At 43.2% G+C, this 10,000-nt stretch overlaps 2 non-coding genes across 2 annotated transcripts; both read right to left on the bottom strand.

Moving 5' to 3' along the window:
- Positions 1–2,733: 2,733 nt before the first annotated feature.
- On the bottom strand, positions 2,734–2,807 carry Trnar-ucu (transfer RNA arginine (anticodon UCU)). Its single transcript has one exon. It is a non-coding gene; the product is annotated as a tRNA-Arg (tRNA).
- Positions 2,808–7,581: 4,774 nt separating this feature from the next.
- Trnak-uuu (transfer RNA lysine (anticodon UUU)) lies at positions 7,582–7,654 on the bottom strand. The gene has a single exon. It is a non-coding gene; the product is annotated as a tRNA-Lys (tRNA).
- Positions 7,655–10,000: the final 2,346 nt, after the last annotated feature.

The following is a 10,000-nucleotide window of genomic DNA, read 5'->3' as shown; positions in this document are numbered from 1 at the left end:
CATCTTCTTTGCCTTCAGTACTCTTGACCATTAATTCTATAACATTAAAACCAATGATGGGCTGCTCAATGTTCTCCATTGTCACCAAGAACGGAACCCTAGTTTCTGTCTCATTTTTATTTGTTAACCTTACACCAATCTCTACCCATCCACAGTAAGGAATATTCGTCCCATTTGCTGCTTGCAAACTTATGGACCCATCTGTACCAAGGAAGTGTTCAATATCCCTTATTTTGCCTGTTGGTAGTTGGCTCTTCAGGAAATCTACTGAAACAATTGACACTTGGGCTCCTGTGTCCCATAAGACTTTTGTAGCCATGTCATCCAGGTAGCAATCTACCAAACACTTTCTTCCCGCCACCTTAACTATGCGTTCCTGTTGCCTGGGAGTGATGTGACTAGCATACACACCTCTGTCTTGGGCATCTCCTAACCCCTTTTTCTTTAAACGATTCTCTCTCAGAGATTTCGTTGATTGCTTTGCATAACACTTTATGCTTTGGCCAATGAGCCCTCTGGCAACGTACCGAACAATACCAAACAGAATGGCATCCTGAACACTGCAGTAACTGTGTGTGGCAATCGGGCTTCAGGCAACAACTACACTGGTGGGACTTCTCTTTCTCTGGCAAGGCTACTCCCTGTCCCGCGGGGGTAGCCTGGCTGCGTTTCCCGGATAACTTCTGAGCCTGGTCTGACAGTAGCATGAAATATGGTTCAAGCCACCACAGAGGTAGCAATGTGGGCATCGGTCGCCTTCGCCCTTCCTTCTACACTCTTGGCAACCAGGTTGTCTTGTTCTAGCTTTCACTCCACCCCCACCATGATGACTAGGTATCATAGTGTCTGCTTTCTGGTTACCTGCTACTTCCCGGAGGGTCTTAACTTCCGATTTCACTGTGGCCAGCTCTGCTTGTACAGCCTTCAGTGTAGCTAGGACTTGTGAGTCCTTCTGCAATTCTTTCCTTGTGTTTGGTTCTACTGCACTTTCAACGGTGAACACCTTTGCAGACTTTCTCCTGTTGGTAAGACTGAACTTATTACTTCACTCGGCTTCTGCCGATATGGCTAGGCTCATTGCTCCAATGAGGTCTTCGTCTGCGACGTTTGGGTTTTGAGTGAGAGGTCTTATTTTTGTACGGATGGTTTCATCAGCGAGACCAGTTTCCAAGGCACGCAGGAACAAACTTTGCACTGAGGAAGCATCATACTTAACCCCACTATCAGACTCTTTTGAAGCACTAATTATCTTCTGTCTAATCACGAGTGCTCTCATCAAAGATGGCTGCGAGTCTTCATTGGGCAGCTGGGCAATGTTTGTTAGACACGGGTAAAATTCTGTAGCATTTTTCTCATGAAAATGGAAGCGAAGAATCTTACGCAGCCTGGGCAGGGTTAGGTCAGTCATGTTTTCTAGATAGATTCTTAGTTGCAGGCCTGGCTGTATAGCACGGACTACGGCACTAACTACTTCCTTATCCGAGTATCCCTTGGCAAGCCCTGATTCTATTTGGGATATTAGAGCTTGATAACCCAGCTTATCCTTCTGGCCAGGGTCGCCTACCATTCCTTGTATTTTAAAATTCCTGCGGAATATGCTTTGCTCAACCCCTTTAACAGGAAACTTAATCGTGCCTTCGTCCTTCAGTAAGCTCTTCTTTCTGGATTTTTGCCAATTTTTCCACGACTTGTTGCTGCTTATACTCTAATGTACCCAGTTCTTCCTTGAGTTTCTTTAGGTCGCCTACGCTTTCTAATTCTTCTTGGCCGTAATTATCTTCCATTCCCTCGAATGGCGGTGGGCCCAAATGTGCGATTAACCCATCGACATACTCAATTTGATCATCGTCGGACAAATCCTCAACTGAATCCTCAATTTTTCGTCTGATGGCCCGAATAACACTTATTTTCCTCTTGCCCTCTACTGCCGACTTTTCAACTTTAGCATGAAAAGTAAATTCACATAAACTACTCAAGTCCAACGACAAAATTTTGCGATCCAGAAGAATCAGTTTCTCCTCCGCCATTTTGCTTTTACTTATAAACAACACGATCAGAAACCAGCATACATAAAATCCAATAAAACAGCGTTCCTACCTTCCCTGATCTCGAATCTGCGCCCCACTATCTTATGATCAGCCGTCCACACCACATGTTTCCTTAAACTACAACCCGTTGCATCCTGGTCGACAAAACGTTGTCCATCGAAACACAAAATCGAGGTGTAATGGCGGCGATACACTCAAGTCCTCGTACACAGTGATCAATCGACCATCCAAACAGTTACAACCATCCAGTTTCTTCCACAATTTCTCCCGGACAGGCACCCAAAAGGTTACACAAGAAATCCACACGATCTTGAATTATTCCACGTGTATATCTACAGTTTTTAACTCAACTGTTTAGCTTCAAAACTTCTCTTTCTATCTTTCAAAAGCACATGATTCTCTCGCTGACGTCACATGACGTCGCACACAGTGTCCAGTCCTCTGGCGGAGTTCTAGATCTAACAAAAACGCCATACATTGCATTGTATTTTAAACCTGTTTCCAAATATTGTTGATTAATTATCTTCGAAAAATGCGTGGTTACCCCCAATTTTCTTTTTGGATTTCAATAACACTTGTTATGATCTGCTTTTCCCGCATATTCAATAAACCGCGGAAAAATACCTGCGAATTAGTAGGCACCGTCCTTAAGTGTTAAATAGGTGGCGTATGAAGTCAAAAGGACCACCCCCGGTGGGACTCGAACCCACAACCTTTGAATTAGAAGTCCAACACGCTAGACCATTGCGCCACGGGGGCTGTCTTGCTTCCCAGATGGAATACATTTGAGCCATACGGATTTTCAAGGCCAAGGCACAGAAGCGATATTTCCCTTTGCTGGTGGGCCCAGCTGAGTCGAGATCCATCTGGATCCAGGTATTGTACGTGCAGCCGTCCAAAATGAGCTAAGAACGGAATAAAGCATGAGATTTTGGTTAAGAAATCTAATAGAGTTTTGCATGCAAGAATGAGTTGGCTTTCATATGGTAGAACTTGAAGATTGTTAATCGCTTTGGTGTCTCGCTTCTTCTCGATATCCATTTGCACAAACGTTTACACTGTATACTTAAAATCGTCCAATAATTGCGAATATTAATCATACTTCTGATGTAAAATGTCACGTACATCATTCGCCTGGATTCCATTTTATGAACAATGTTGGTCAAGTTAAATCTATATTTGCCCTTTCAAACTTGCAAATAGTGCTTAGCTTAAAAAGACGTGACGAATGTATTTTCGCATGATTCGTTTGCCCTTGAACACTTGAAGAGCGTAATACAATGACGTGTCAGGAGTGGGATTCGAACCCATGCCTACATGAGTAGACTGCGACCTGAACGCAGGGCCTTGGACCGCTCGGCCATTCTGGCACCGACAGCCTAAACAAGGCTGTGTGTGTGTTTGAATGCCAATTGTTTCACTTAAGAGTTATCCTAGCGTAGTTGACGTTATCCAGTCCTACCATCTCTGTCTTGGTATTTGGGTTGAATTTCAGCGGATCTCAACCGATATCGCTGCTATCCGGAATGCGGATTGATTAATAAGTCTCTTTTGAAGAAGGGGACATTGCAATCTAGCTTGTCCCCAAAATAGCGGAAAATCCGTTCATCAAAAATCTCTAATTTATAAGTGCTTATTGCCCGAGTTATCCACAGAATTAGGAAGAAGAGCTTACATCTACTGGTGCTCCATTTTACTGTTGATTAATTCATCACGGAAACATTAAAACCCACAAATGTCCAGCTCCCAACGGCAGTGGCTTTATAGCTAAGTTGGTTAGAGCGTCGCACCGGTATCGCGAGGTTCAAACCCTTTTGAAGTCCTTATTTTTTTAAGGCTTCTCTTCGCAATTGCCAAAAAATTCTCACGTAACTGTAAGGATCATATCTTTACTCCAATTCGTATCCACAGTTCAATCTCTCGCCGTTCGACAGGCTGATCCTTAAGCTAATAGGCACAAGTCGTGCCACGGTACGTCCACAGCCTGTTTCTGTGCACAACGTTCGGTCTTACCTGAGTTTTTCTCTGGATTCTGTACACGGCATCATTGATGCGTTCTAACACAACATATAGCCCCTTCCACGGCCGCCTGAGCTTGGGCGATAACCCCTTCTTCCGCTGAGGATTGTGCAACCACACCATTGCGCCCCTACTTAATTAAGATAGAGGGCACACTGAGCGTGTCGTAACGCCTTTTCATCCTCTGGCTGCTGATCTGTTGGTGATAACTGGCAAAGTCGTGGGCAATCTCAACGGAAGAACTTAAGCTGTGAGTGTCCTCGGCGTAGTTTTGATTTTCCAAGTCGTCGTGCGGTAAATGCAGGTCACCCTGGTGAACGTTTACGAAGGCAGCCAGATGACTCTTTAGAGTGCGGTTATAGCGTTCCACCATGCCGTCAGACTCGGGATGCAAGGCGGTTGTCCTAACCTTATGGATTCCAATTAAGAAACAAGCCTCCTGAAACACGCGAGACTCAAAGTTTCAACCTTGGTCGGAATGGAGCTTAGCGGGTACGCCAAATCTGCTAAAGAACTGCGACACTAAAACATCAGCCACCGTAGTTGCTTCCGGGTTCGGGAGAGGGTAAGCCTCTGGCCATTTACTTAAGTAATCCGTAGCAATCAAACGAATTTGTTGCGACGCTTGGTTTTCGGAAGTGGGCCGAGGACGTCAGTGGGCACTCGTTCTATGGGTTCTACAATGTCATAGAGCCGCTGTGCAGTGGTGATCTTTGGCTCACATTTGATCCCTTTTTGGAAGCACAAGGGTCAAAATTGTGGCACACTTCTTCATACTCACGACGATAGCAGATCCAATAAATTCTTTCACAGACTTTGCCTAAGCTGTTAGAGACCCCCAGGTGGCCACTCACTCGACTGTCATGCAGGCGTTTTAGCACAGTAGCGCAAAGTTCGGTAGGACGTACCAGGTGCCACGTCACCCAACCATGTTCGGGAGATTCCCATCGATGGCAGAGCAAACCGTCATTTCCAAGAGCCAGGGAGTCAAGGTGTGCAACAGCTAGCCCATCTGGACGTTCTCCAGCGTTCCTTTAGGATGATCCTCGAGATTGTGTTCACACGCAGTATGTCGTTGTGACGTGGGCCAGGATGGCCCGGGGAAAGAAGCAAAAACCTAAAGAAAAAAAAGAAAGAAACTAAACCCAAACCCCTTCCCAACAAACCGACTAATCCACAAAACAACAAACCTCAGCGAAGAATGCAACTCCAAACCAACTGCTTCTCGGTCCACTTCTGCTTTAGCTCTCCGGCGCCTTCTATCTTTGTCGGACTTTACGACACTTGTTTCTAATTTGTCAACTCCGGTGATCAGCTTTTCCGTTTTCCTTTTCAGTAAAGAGCCGTACAATAATATTCTACTCGCTCGTTCCTCCACCTTAGACAAAGGGGTTTCGTCTTAATATACGGTTGGGGTATGCTGAAGACTCTCAGCATTGACTGTTTGAGCGATTCTGCTCTCCACTTTCTTCTAAAATTTGCCGTCCCTCTTGTCAACTTTCCCTCAACTGTTTACCACTACACCCTTACAAGACATTACTTACATTTATATCTTCACATAATAATTTATTCTACAATTAACACTTACTGGCAAACTTATTGTTTAAACACGCCAATTACAATCCTACAGTTAAAATAGTTTTTTTTTTCACAATGGAGACTGTTAAGAACACATAAACTTACAAACTATTCTTTTAAGGTACTAATTACACTGTTGACTACGACATACTTTAACACCAAATAATTCACGCTAACGAGATAAACTATACAGCTAAGGAAACAAAGAACAAAAACAAAACCATTTGAGGGAGTTGGACACTGCGGACAGAGTCCGTTGGCTTGGAGGAAATTACCCGCCGCCTTGTCCATCCCGACCAAAATCGGTATCCTCCTGATGACTTGTTGGCAATGTATGAAGGTTGTATCAAAGCAAGGCCGTCGCGATAATACGTCTGCTTTCTGATGGCTCGATAAGTAATAGGAAAGTCATAGGTCTGCAGTTCCGCCAACCATCTCGTTAACTGTCTCTACGTTTTTGAAGGATAGAAGCATGGTCAGTTCTGACAGTGAAGTGTCTGGCATAGAGGTTGGATGGAAGTGCTCAATGGCTTTAAAAACTGCCAGAAGTTCATATCTAGTAGTACAGTAATTGCGTTCGTGTTTACTGAGGGCATGGCTGTAGTAGGCAATGACACGTTCTTCACGGTCGCACACTTGGGAAAGAGTACCGCTTTGATACCAACAATGCTGGCATCAGTATCTAACAGGAAGGGTTCCGAATGTTCTTCATAGCCAAGCCCGACAATCTTTCCTTTGTCATAGTGGTGCGCATATAACCTTTGACCAGCTTCAAATTACTGTTTGCCGCGGCTCATAGTCGGCTGAAATGACTGATATAGTGCAAGCAATATTCAAATACTTAATCACAAAACGTTTTAGCTACATTGAATAGCTGAGAATAAGCTTTCTTATTTGATGCACTCGTATGTATTTTACATTTTTACAAGTTTTTGACGTTAGGTGTGATCTGTTTTTGAGCTCAAGGGCGAATTTTTGTTTGCGTGATTGCTCAGAAGACGCTAATGCAAGTCAGATATCACTTGGGTTCTTGTTTTTTTTAAAGCATTGTAACGCATTAATAAATGACAGCAAGTACCGTTTTGCATTTCTCTCCCGCATTCCGTCCTCTTAGGACTCCCGCATTTCGCCCTTTCCTCTCCCTCCTCCCGTACCCCTCCTGCCCCTATTATCCTGGGCTCCCCCTCCACTCATTTCGGTTAGAGTTTCGAGGAACAACCTTACTCGATTGAGTCTGATTTGGAAGTTATCCTTGGAAGGTACACGGACCGATGACTCCTCTTTTTAAAGCTACAACAAGTTGCAAAATTGTTGAGACACCTTCATTAAAAAAACACGTTTTCTAGCTTCCAACGCACGCCGTTTCTAGAATTTAAACCTTTCCCACTTCCTCTCCCCTCTCCCCGTTTCAATGTTGACTACTTAAGTTTCCAACATTTTTTTGTCTTGCTAGCAACACTGATAAGGAAGGGGGGTGGGGGGAGGGGGGCTGCACTGTGAGAGATAAAAGGAAAATTAATAACGCCCCAAGAACGCGAAGTGTCTCCACTATTTTTGCAACTTGTTGTAGCATCTCACTTTTCATCAAGTTATCAGCAAAACCTCTCTTTAACTAAACTCTGGTGACAATCTCCTGGGCAACGTCGTCCATTTGTATACCTTTCTATCATAAAGCTTCAACTGAAGGTCCTTTCAGTGATGTAACGTTGTGGCAGGTCACGATAGGTCCAAATAGTTGTGGAAACTGAGTAGGAACTACAAGTGTTATTACTTCTGTTACCCTAGGTCAGTTGGATTCCTAACTTTTGCTTTTAAGTCATATTGTAAAATCCGTGACTCCCTGGCCATAATTCAAGTTTTTATTCTGTGAAAAGCAAAACTGATGACTTCCGCGAGATGGGCACAAGAGCATTAGTCAACCAATAAAAAGACGAACCGCCCAACGTGGGGCTCGAACCCACGACCCTGAGATTAAAAGTCTCATGCTCTACCGACTGAGCTAGCCGGGCTCCGGGCGACATGATTGCTGGAGGAACGTTAAAGAACAATATTTCAGTGGCATGCTTGGGCTCAGTGAAGCTCACCAAGTCTGTTCGATTCTTGAGCGAGGGGCATTTCGGGCTTGATCATCCTGAGATGCTGCAAAACTATTATAATTACTGTCATGAGCGCTGTGGGAAAGAACGATCGAAAGACAATTGAAGGGCCAAAGGGAGAATCCACTTCACATGTAGTCGCCGTTGCTTCCGTAGCACAGTAGGTTAGAGCATTGTACATACTTATAAGCAGTACTAAAAACGGTCACAGACGGTGCTGAAGTAAGGCGAAGATAGTGGTTCCGATACCCGACACGAGCATCTGTATTTTACCGACTATGATAGTTGTGCCAGTTTTAATGTCAGTTGACAAAGCTTCCTTTGGCTAATGACACAGAGAGAATGTTAATATAGTGCTATTCGAGTGTATCATATCTTTAGGATTAACGGAAATGTCACACTTAACGATTTAAATGCTACATTGACAAGACTGACCAAATTCAGTGTTCATAGTTCACCAAAAGCCGAATTTACGATGCATTCTTCCGTGCATACGGAACCTGCGCCAGCAGTACGCGCGACAGTCAATACTGTGCTATCCTGACAATCGTTTGCCTTTTTAGTGGAAGCTGTGCATTTCTGTGCGTAAATGACATTTTTGTCAGTCTACCCTGTCGAACGACTGCCACCAATTTGAAAGCCTTTTTTCGCAAAGTTAACATAAACAAATACATTATCAATACAATTTTGACGTCTTCTCACACTTTATTCGAAAATACGTACCAGAATTCGTCTCAAAATAGTTAGAAAAAGCACAATTAACTGCACAACATATTACTTTCGTTACAACGGAATTCCGCGCAAAACATGGGAAACTATCAATGAGGTGACACGCCGCAAATCAGATAAAGCTACAATTAAGGAGCTTGAGATCAATGGAACGAGAATAACTAATTCAGCCGAAATCGCAGATGGTTTTAATATTTTTTTTCGCAGAATTCGGGCCCGAATTGTCCAGGGGGATACAGGAGAAGTTGCCACCTCCTTCAATGAGTTTGAAACCATAGCAGCATTTGTTTTAGTTTCCAGCGTGTAACTCAAAAGGCGACAAGTCTTGATTCTGTGTCAGCCAGACTTCTAAAAGAATGTTCAGATTTAATCTGCAGATCACTCGCTAAGACATTTAATCAATCGATAGACACTGGTGTTTTGCTCGATGATTGGAAGAATGCAAGAATCACTTTTTTTTTTTTAACAAATTTGGAAGTAGGAGTGATCCTTCTAATTATCGACCGATATCGATTATCCCGTTTGTGGCCAAGGTTTTCAAGGGAATTTTTTATAATCAGTTGTATCGTTATCTAAATGCCCGGGCCTAAATGAAAACAATCTTCTCAGTAGACATCACCCTGGTTTACGCTTACAGTCACTGCTTTGATTGAAGCGACTGATAACAGGTCTTTATTAACGCCGTTATTTTTTAAAACTTAAGGAGGCCTTCGATACAGTGGACCACACTATTCTTCCGTCAATATTACAAGCTTATGGTAGTCAGGGTTCCACAAATCAATGGTTCTGTTCTTATTTAAAGAACCGAACACAAATGTGTCTAGTAAACGGTAATAAATCGTCCAAATTTTCGTTCGCTGTGGGTTTCCACAGGGAACGATTCTTAGGCCACTTTATTTCTATTATATATAGATGATCTCCTAATTGTCTCCAGCATTCCCAACCAAGGATGTACGCCGATGATACTAGCATCACCTTTGCTGGTAGCGATGCTGATGAAATAAATGGTTATATTAATCTTGATCTGGAGAGCATCTGTGTGTGGCTTTCAGCCAACAAACTAACTTTAAATATGACACTGAATTTCTACTGATTGGTTCCAAGCAAAAGATATTACATTTTACAGCAAATGCCTCTGCCACAATCAACCAGTTTCCTACAAGTCTCGAATGTAAAATCCTTAGGTGTACATATTGACTAAAATATTACTTGGGAGTGTCATACCAACGAACTTTCAAAAAAGATGGCTTTTGGTATAAGCGTCATTAAACGTAATAGGTAATCGGTTTCATATAAGACTCTACTCTCCAACTCACAACTCACTAGTCTAACCACATCTTGATTACTGTAGCTCGGTGGGGGAATGCTGTTCTAGGAGTTTTTCTCAAAAGTTACGAAAATTACAAAATCGGGCTGCACGCGTCGTGACGTTTTCAAATCACGATCGTAGTACTGATAAATAAATCATTTTCGAATTCTCACGGCTGGACTGTATCTAGCATGAAATGGAGGCTAATGCGGGCAAATCTT

The sequence above is a fragment of the Montipora foliosa genome, chromosome 4, assembly GCF_036669935.1.
Source record: "Montipora foliosa isolate CH-2021 chromosome 4, ASM3666993v2, whole genome shotgun sequence".
Lineage (NCBI taxonomy): Eukaryota > Metazoa > Cnidaria > Anthozoa > Scleractinia > Acroporidae > Montipora > Montipora foliosa.
Note: the sequence above shows the minus strand (reverse complement) of the source record. Positions and strands in the feature narration are given on the sequence as shown.